Raw genomic sequence first — 10,647 nt, forward strand, 5'->3', positions numbered from 1 at the left:
CCTACACCAAAGAAGGATTCAAATCGAAAAGTCATTACAATGACAAGCAAAGAAACAAAGCAATATTCGAACTCTCCAAAGAAACAAAGATTATTACCATCACACAATTTTCGTCTCTCCGCCAACTAGCAGTTAAGGACCATTTGCAAGGTTGGCCTATCATGGATTGACCTTTACAAAAAGCCCGAAACCTTGCCGGCTCATTTTTTAGTGCCATATTCGAACTCTCCATTGGTAGCAAACTGTTTTATAGCCTTTCTAAACGCAGCCATATCAGGATAAGGGGTCCCTACATCTGGAGTATTATCATCAACAGCAATAGCTGCCCTTTGATATCATCCAAGTCATAATCAGGAGTAGGAGTGACAACAGGACCAAGGTTAGTTTTTCCCTCGCCCTCCTCTGTTTTCAAACCCAACAGAGCAAACATGACTTTCTCGTCCGCCGGCTTTTCATCAGGAATCCCCTTTTCATCCCCATCATTTCCAAGTTCGATCACACGACTTGACCAATCGACAATGGTACCAACAGTTTCTACTTCATTGCACGAGACCATCCCCGTGGTTAGGTTTGTCACACTGGATTGACTAGAATCATGCACAGACATTGCATCGATCCTATTCAATATAGACAAAAAAAATCAGAAATTTCACACCAAAACTCATGCATACATCAAAGCAAAACAAGGGAATATGATGTTACCTTTTCAGATCCATCACACCCCTTTGCCGATCCAAGCCCTCTCACTCAAATCCCCATCTCCCTCAGTACCTAGGGTTTCTAAGATTTAGACATCCATACAAGGGGAACTACACCAACTCCATGGAAAAAGGAAGGGGGAAGCTTGCCTTACCTTGGGGCAGCAATGGAGGGCGGCGGAGCAGCAGGGGCGACAGCAGGGCGCGAGCGAACTGGTGGCTGGGTGGAGAACTGGAACGAGCGAACTGGTGGCCCTGTCTCGCGTGAAGGTTTTTTTATCTGGCGTGTTGGGGTCTTGAGGGCAGTTTCGTCAAATAGAAATATTACCAGACCAGTTTTTCTTTCATTAGTAGCAAACTGAACGCATAACAACAGGAAGGGGGCAATCAGCAAAGAACGAGTCGTAACAGGGGGGCTCAGAGCGAGTCGCACGAACATGGGGGTACAAGATCGAAGTGGAGCGCGCAGGGGGGGGGGGGGGGGTTAAAATCAATTCTCCCCTCATGTGTAGGTGCAGACTTGCACGTTGCTTATCGCCCCAGATACATTACCTCTACCTGTTTGACCAAACAAAAAAAAACAATCGGTCATCACCGAACCAATGAACCAACCTACGATCTCTGTTGCACCGAAGAAGGGCGACGTACCAACAAATCATGATGCACCTGGATGCCGTTGTTCTCGAGGCCGAGGTACTTGAGGACGACCTGCTGCATGCGGGACAAGGCGCGGGCGGAGGCCACCGTCAACGCAGTCCCTGTAGATGGGGCCGAAGCCGACCTCATCGAGGAACTTGGAGATGGATTTGTGACGGACTTGAGCTCGTACAGGGTGAAGGAGTCCATGGTCATCATCGCCAATGTCCGTGACAGATCCTCGAAGGAGAGCGACTGCAGGTTCTTCACCGTGCGCCGGCCCCTGCTAGGCCGCACCTCCTGCTCTATCGCCGCCACCGGGCTTGAAGCACGCGAGCAGGTGCCTACAAGTTTGGTTGTCAACCGAGCTCCTTCCCGGCATCGCGTCTACTCCAAGGCTGAGGATTCTAGTCAGCGATCAGGGAGCTGGATCCACCACTCGCGTCCAACCCACGGTTGAGGCAGTCGTTGCCAACAACTCCAAATCATGGCACCACAGATTTGGACCGGCAGCTGAGGAGGACCATGAAACCAAGGACGCGGGCACCGGCGTGGCCGGACCTAGCTTGGTGCTCGCCTGGTACTGAGAAGGAGAACATAGCTTGAGGATCTGGGGAGAATCGCAGAGGGGAGCCGAGGGGGCGGTCCTGCCGCCTGGGGGTGAGATGGGATCTCGGCGCCACACCGGACTGGGGGGTGAGTTGGGAAAAAGGGGGTCGATGGGCTCGGTTGAATCCAGGGAGATCAGAGATGACTGATGGGCTTCTCTTTAATTGGTTTTACACCGACTCATCGGTAATGGAAGACGGAGGAGGCCTGGTTCGATTAATCACCAGAGATTAATATCTCAAAAAATTACCAGAGTTCAATCACACCATTGGTTGAAAAATGTTGAGGTGGCAAGGCTGATGAGGTGGATAGGCTGCATGTTAAAAGAATTAGGATAGTGGGGATCAACTATTTAGGAGAATGGTATAGATAGCAGGTACCGCGTAGCCCCAGCTACGAAAAACCGTTCTCTGAAAACTCTCAATCTGTTCAGGAGCAGAGCAAGAGGAATGAATGGTGGAGAAGTTGCCGTGACGGCGGCGGAGCTAGGTCTTCATATCTCTCGGAATCAACATAAATGTATTTGGCGGACGCTACGAATCATCCGGCTGATCCCCGCGTGGGGTCAGCCGGGTCGCTAGCCACTCGATGGTCCAGCCAGCTCATCTTGTAAGCCGTTCGATCCACTCCAAATCAGCCCGTTCAATTCTTTTTTCATGGGTGGTCACCGGCGCTGCTTTCACACGCTCCATTCCCATGCCACGTGTTTAGAGCATCTCCAACAGGCGCCGAACGCGCGGCGCGCTAAATTCTGGTTTAAGGCGCACCCATCGCAAGGTTTAGGGCGGCGCGTAGCGCTGGCTCCAGCGGCCGTGCTAAAATGCGGCGCGCGTAGCTCCAGTAGGCGCGCTAAAATGCACAGCGCGCTAGCACAAACATTTTTTAATAACTTTGCATAAATAAAAAAACGATATATAGTTCATAGCATAGACAAAAAAGGATACAAAGATATTTTACATAGTTCCAAAGCATAGATAGATAGAACTATGGTGCAACTAGATAGAAAAAACTACGGTGCAACTGAGAAAAACTACGGTGACTCCCAGCCGTCATCATCATCACCATCATCATCCTCGGTGGTGTTGTCCGAGGTATCGAGCCACATGTCATCCCAACGCAGATCGTTGGGGGAGAAGATCGACTGCCCGCCTGCCTCGACGATATCGCACTGCGATCAGGCCAGTGCCTTGCGCCGACGGCTGTCGGCACGCTCCGCGCGGCGCCTTGCCGTCCTCTCTGCCCAGAAGGCGTTCTCGGCGGCGACGTCCTCCGGGTGGCGCCGGCGCCACTTCGCCATGGCTCGCTCGTCCTCCTCGGCGACGAGGAGGCGGCGCTGCAGCCGAACGTGGTCCGCACGGTCCTGGTCTGATGAGACGAGGCGGAGGGGCGACGCGCTGCGCCTGCTCGCGCCTGAAAACGTCCCGGAAGTTCATCTGCGACGGGGGCCTCTCCAAGCGCCACCCCGCCGCGTCGTATGCGCGGGCCGCCTCGTGCGCGGTCCGGAACGAGCCGAGGCCGAGCCGGACGTCGCCGGACCGGATCTCGGCGGAGTACCGGCCGTTGGGGCGCTCGCGGATGCCGCGGTAGCCCGAAGAACCCTGGCGGCGCGACGGCATGGTGGCGGGGAAAGTGGCGAGAAACACTGAAAGCAGCGAGGTGGCGAGGGGAAGGGCGCGTGGCAGTGTGGTTGAGCGCGTGGCGAGCGCCGTATTTTATAGGCGTGCGAAGCGGCGCGCCAAATCTACCGCACCAGCTGCCGCTTTCTCCCGCGCGTGCGCAAACGCTTCCCGCGCGCTAGTTTGCCGCCACCACTGGAGCGCGCGAAACTGGGCCGCGCGCGCAAAAAGACGATTTTACCCCGTGCGCGCGTCTTTTGGCGCGCCTGGAGATGCTCTTAACTACTGGTAGCACATGCATCGACTCTACGGCTGGTTTTTGCCACAGCGCACGCATGACCCAACGAGGTGCTTCTAGGTCAGGTCACTAGCGAAGTCACATATGCTCTTCTAGTACGTAGCGAGTCATCCGTTGCCTAAAAAAATCCAAGTCAGCCATGCTCATGTAGCGGCACGAGCTGCTTCAAAGACTAGCGGCTGAGTGGCTGCTCCATACAAGGGTGGACGCGCTGCAAGACGAGACGACAATGTCATGGAGGGGTGGTCCGACTGTTGCGTGTGTAGTGTGGGGGTGCGAGCAATGTTGCGTTGTTGTACCACGGTCTATGCAATGGCAGCTCAACTGATTTGATGGTAGCGGCGATGTTACGAGCCGTGCTGCGACGAAAGCCCGGCCGCTACAACAATGTAGCAACGACATGCTTCGCTGACCGTGGTGATGGCGCGGCGACATGCCTCGGTGGCTGAGGCAATGCTTCGACAGCAGGCCATCTACTTCGATGATCTTGCGACGACATCCTTTGATGACCATGGTGTGCTGATGGTTGCAGTGATGCCATGATGACAAGTTGTTTGTTTCAATGATGTTGTGACGGCGCGGTGAGTGCTTCGACACCCATGACAATGCTACGATGACAACGCAACAACTTCGATGATGTTGTGGCGGCGTGCTTCGACGGTCATGGCGAGTGCTTCAACAACCACAACGATGCTAAGACGGCAACCCAACTGCTTCGATGATTTGCGACGGCATTCTTCGGCAATTGTGACGATGTTGCGATGAGTCACGACGGCAACGTGCTTCGACGGTCGCGGCAGGTGCTTCGACAACCACGACGATGCTAAGACAGCAACCCGGTTGCTTCGATGATGTTGCGACAACATGCTTCAATAGGTTCGGCGAATCATGGCACGGCATGCTTCGACGGTCGCGGCAAGTGCTTCGACAACCACGGCGATACTATGGCGCCAACACAGCTGCTTCGATGATGTTGCAATGGCATGCTTCAATAGCCGCGGTGATGTTGCGACGAATCCTGATGGTGGTGTGCTTTGAGCGGTCGTGGTGATGCTGCGACGACGTGCTTTGGTGACCATGGTGATGCTTCGATGAAGACCCGATTGCTTCTGTGATGCTGTGATGACGTGCTTCCTCGTCGTGGCAATATTGGAACGATGGCACGACTGTTCCAACGATGCTACGATTGCAGCCTGGCTGCTCCGATGTTGCTGCAATGATATATATGCTTCGAAGACCACAACGTCGGCGTAGTCATCAAGGACGCTAATCAAGGTCAAGAATATGCTGGAATCCTTGTTTAATGACTCCTGAGATTATTTGTAGCATCACCTCACTACAAAAAAAAGACACATCCGTGACATTTTGGGCCGAACGAATTTTTTTTCTATCATACATATGACACTTCTATGACGATAATTGTGACAAAACCCGGTATCATCATAGATGTGGTGGGCTCCTACTTCTATGACAGAAAATGGGATTTTCGTCCTGGGCGGGCCGGAGACGCAGCTGCATGACATTCTTTGGGACGTCCATGACGAAAAAAACCGTGGTAGAAGCGAGGGCGAGGAAAATTTCGAGGAGTTCCCGGTTACGGTGGGCGGTCGGGGGCCGAGCGATGCGCGTTTCTCTCGTACACGTACGTGCGTGTGTGCGAGGCGTTGGCTCTAACTGAACCCAAGCGATTGCACTGCAGGCTACGCGTTACTGAACCCGAGCGATCGATCGATGGCTGTTAACTGAACCCGATTGAGTGATTCCTTCGCTACTGCTGCTAACTGAAGCCGTTTGATGCTGCCTCTCTGGATGAACAGTGAGTGTTGTGGGGGGGGGGGATGAACAGTGAGCGGTGGCATTTCCTCTGGATGAACAGGACCCCGTGGTGTGGAGGGCTGGATGAACAGGACGGCCCCGTGGAGGGCTGGATAAACAGTAGACGGTGGAGGGGTGCCCGTGGAGGGGTGGATGAACAGTAGATGGTGGAGGGGTGCCCGTGGAGGGGTGGTTGAACAGTATCGGGTGGAGTAGCGCGCGGTGGAGGCTGGATGAACAGGAGCCCGTGGAGGCTGGAGGAGGTCCACGGTGGAGATGAACAGTATCCCGTGGAGTCCCGTTTTGCGGTACGCCACACCCCTCCCGATGAACAGGACCCCCGTTTCGACCGTAGCGCCCCAACACAAGTCCGTTTCGTCCGTTTTGCGGTACGCCACAACCCTCCCGATGAACAGGACCCCCGTTTCGACTGTAGCGCTCCAACACAAGTCCATTTCGTCCGTTTTGCGGTACGCCACACCCCTCCCGATCAACAGGACCTCCGTTTGGACCGTAGGAGGTCCGTTTCCTCCGTTTTGCGGTACGCCAGGCCTCGTTTCCATCGCCTGTTCCGTCCAAGCCCTCCTGATGAACACGACGACGCATTCCGTTCTGACCCACACTAGTAGAAAAAGGGTCAAATGTCAAGCACATTAGTGCCGGTTTGCTTTTGAGCCGGCACTAATGTGTGCATTAGTGCCGGTTCCAACGGCTAGCCAGCCGCTTTCATTAGTACCGGTTCGTGGCCGACCTTTAGCACCGGTTCGTGCCACGGACCGGTACTAAAGTGATGGTGGCAGGATGTTGTCAGTCCGGGGCCCCTCCAGCACCTTTAGTACCGGTTCATGGCACGAACCGGTGCTAAAGGTCGTCCTACATAAGCCCTTCGTCCACCCGAGCTCGCTCTGTTCTTCCCCTTTCCCCTCTCCACTCTGTTCTTCCCCTCTTCCTCTCGAGCTCATCACACATTTTGCCCAAAATTTGTCAAGATTTGAAGGCCCCCATCCATTCAAATGATCACAAAGGTTAGCAACTTTGTCCTTTCATCTCTCATTGCTAGATTAGCTCTTGCAATGCTTTGTATAGTGATTAATTTATGAGTTTAGTAATTTGGTAGAAAATATATGTGCTAGTATTTGATTTATATGCAATTTGTGGTCAAAACTAACACATAGTTTGCATATGTAGGTGTGGTTTACTTAGTGTTGGAAATATGCCCTAGAGGCAATAATAAATGGTTCTTATTTTATTTCTTTGTTCATGGTAATTGTCTATTGTTCATGCTATAATTGTGTTATCCGGAAATCGTAATGCATGTGTGAATACATAGACCACAACGTGTCCCTAGTAAGCCTCTAGTTGACTAGCTCCTTGATCAACAGATAGTCATGGTTTCCTGACTATGGACATTGGATGTCCTTGATAACGGGATCACATAATTAGGAGAATGATGTGATGGACAAGACCCAATCCTAAGCATAGCTCAAAGATCGTGTAGTTTGTTTGCTAGAGCTTTTCCAATGTCAAGTATCTTCTCCTTAGACCATGAGATCGTGCAACTCCCGGATACCGTAGGAGTACTTTGGGTGTGCCAAACGTCACAACGTAACTAGGTGACTATAAAGGTACACTACGGGTATCTCCGAAAGTGTCTGTTGGGTTGGCACGGATCGAGACTGGGATTTGTCACTCCGTATGACGGAGAGGTATCTCTGGGCCCACTCGGTAATGCATCATCATAATGAGCTCAAAGTGACTAAGGCGTTAGTCACGGGATCATGCATTGCGGTACGAGTAAAGAGACTTGCCGGTAACGAGATTGAACAAGGTATTGGGATACGGACGATCGAATCTCGGGCAAGTAACATAGCGATTGACAAAGGGAATTGTATACGGGATTGATTGAATCCTCGACATCGTGGTTCATCCGATGAGATCATCGTGGAACATGTGGGAGCCAACATGGGTATCCAGATCCCGCTGTTGGTTATTGACCGGAGAGGCGTCTCGGTCATGTCTACATGTCTCCCGAACCCGTAGGGTCTACACACTTAAGGTTCGGTGACGCTAGGGTTGTAGAGATATGAGTATGCGGAAACCTGAAAGTTGTTCGGAGTCCCGGATGAGGTCCCGGACATCACGAGGAGTTCCGAAATGGTCCGGAGGTGAAGAATTATATATAGGAAGTCAAGTTTCGGCCACCGGGAAAGTTTCGGGGGTCACCGGTATTGTACCGGGACCACCGGAAGGGTCCCGGGGGTCCACCGGGTGGGGCCACCTATCCCGGAGGGCCCCATGGGCTGAAGTGAGAAGGGAACCAGCCCTTAGTGGGCTGGGGCGCCCCCCATGGGCCTTCCCCCTGCGCCTAGGGTTGGAAACCCTAGGGTGGGGGGGGGGGGGCGCCCCACTTGCCTTGGGGGGAAAGTCTCCCCCCTGGCCACCGCCCCCCCATGCAGATGGGTTCCTGGCCGGCGCCCCCCCTCCCAGGGGGCCTATATAAAGGGGGGGAGGGAGGGCAGCAATACTACAACCTTGGGCGCCTCCCTCCTCCCCTGCAACACCTCTCCCTCTCGCAGAACCTCGGCGAAGCCCTGCCGAGATCCCGCTACATCCACCACCACGCCGTCGTGCTGCTGGATCTCCATCAACCTCTCCTTCCCCCTTGCTGGATTAAGAAGGAGGAGAACGTCGCTGCTCCGTACGTGTGTTGAACGCGGAGGTGCTGTCCGTTCGGCACTCGGTCATCGGTGATTTGGATCACGGCGAGTATGACTCCATCAACCTCGTTCATTGGAACGCTTCCGCTCATGATCTACAATGGTATGTAGATGCACTCCTTTCCCCTCGTTGCTAGTATACTCGATAGATGGATCTTGGTGAGCGTAGGAAAATTTTAAAATTCTGCTACGATCCCCAACAGTGGCATCATGAGCCAGGCCTATGCGTAGTTACTATGCACGAGTAGAACACAAAGCAGTTGTGGGCATTGATGTTGCCAATTCTTCTTGCCGCTACTAGTCTTATCCTATTTCGGCGGTATTGTGGGATGAAGCGGCCCGGACCGACCTTACACGTACGCTTACGTGAGACAGGTTCCACCGACTGACATGCACTAGTTGCATAAGGTGGCTAGCGGGTGTCTGTCTCTCCCACTTTAGTCGGAACGGATTCGATGAAAAGGGTCCTTATGAAGGGTAAATAGAAATTGGCATATCACGTTGTGGTTTTACGTAGGTAAGAAACGTTCTTGCTAGAAACCTATACAAGCCACATAAAAACTTGCAACAACAATTAGAGGACGTCTAACTTGTTTTTGCAGCATGTGCTATGTGATGTGATATGGCCAGAAGATGTGATGAATGATATATGTGATGTATGAGATTGATCATATTCTTGTAATAGGAATCACGACTTGCATGTCGATGAGTATGACAACCGGCAGGAGCCATAGGAGTTGTCTTTATTATTTTGTATGACCTGCGTGTCATTGAATAACGCCATGTAAATTACTTTACTTTATTGCTAAACGCGTTAGCCATGTAAGTAGAAGTAATCGTTGGCGTGACAACTTCATGAAGACACAATGATGGAGATCATGGTGTCATGCCGGTGACGAAGATGATCATGGTGCCCCGAAGATGGAGATCAAAGGAGCAAAATGATATTGGCCATATCATGTCACTATTTGATTGCATGTGATGTTTATCATGTTTTGCATCTTATTTGCTTAGAACGACGGTAGTATGTAAGATGATCCCTTATAATAATTTCAAGAAAGTGTTCACCCCAACTGTGCACCGTTGCGAAGGTTCGTTGTTTCGAAGCACCACGTGATGATCGGGTGTGATAGATTCTAACGTTCGCATACAACGGGTGTTGACGAGCCTAGCATGTACAGACATGGCCTCGGAACACACGCAATACACTTAGGTTGACTTGACGAGCCTAGCATGTACAGACATGGCCTCGGAACACGGAGGACCGAAAGGTCGAGCATGAGTCGTATAGAAGATACGATCAACATGGAGATGTTCACCGATCTTGACTAGTCCGTCTCACGTGATGATCGGACACGGCCTAGTTAACTCGGATCATGTTTCACTTAGATGACTAGAGGGATGTCTATCTGAGTGGGAGTTCATTGCATAATTTGATTATATGAACTTAATTATCATGCACTTAGTCTAAAATCTTTACAATATGTCTTGTAGATCAAATGGCCCACGTTGTCCTCAACTTCAACGCGTTCCTAGAGAAAACCAAGCTGAAAGATGATGGCAGCAACTATACGGACTGGGTCCGGAACCTGAGGATCATCCTCATAGCAGCCAAGAAAGATTATGTCCTAGAAGCACCGCTAGGTGAAGCACCAATCCCAGAGAACCAAGACGTTATGAACGCTTGGCAATCACGTGCTGATGATTACTCCCTCGTTCAGTGCGGCATGCTTTACAGCTTAGAACCGGGTCTCCAAAAGCGTTTTGAGAAACATGGAGCATACGAGATGTTCGAAGAGATGAAAATGGTTTTCCAAGCTCATGCCCGGGTCGAGAGATATGAAGTCTCCGACAAGTTCTTCAGCTGTAAAATGGAGGAGAATAGTTCTGTTAGTGAGCACATACTCAGAATGTCTGGGTTGCACAACCGCTTGTCTCAGCTGGGAGTTAATCTCCCGGATGACGCGGTCATTGACAGAATCCTTCAGTCGCTTCCACCAAGCTACAAGAGCTTTGTGATGAACTTCAATATGCAGGGGATGGACAAGACCATTCCCGAGGTATATTCAATGCTGAAATCAGCGGAGGTGGAAATCAGAAAAGAACATCAAGTGTTGATGGTGAATAAAACCACTAAGTTCAAGAAGGGCAAGGGTAAGAAGAACTTCAAGAAGGACGGCAAGGGAGTTGCCGCGCCCGGTAAGCCAGTTGCCGGGAAGAAGTCAAAGAATGGACCCAAGCCTGAGACTGAGTCCTTT

This window comes from Triticum aestivum, chromosome 3D (assembly GCF_018294505.1).
Source record: "Triticum aestivum cultivar Chinese Spring chromosome 3D, IWGSC CS RefSeq v2.1, whole genome shotgun sequence".
NCBI lineage: Eukaryota > Viridiplantae > Streptophyta > Magnoliopsida > Poales > Poaceae > Triticum > Triticum aestivum.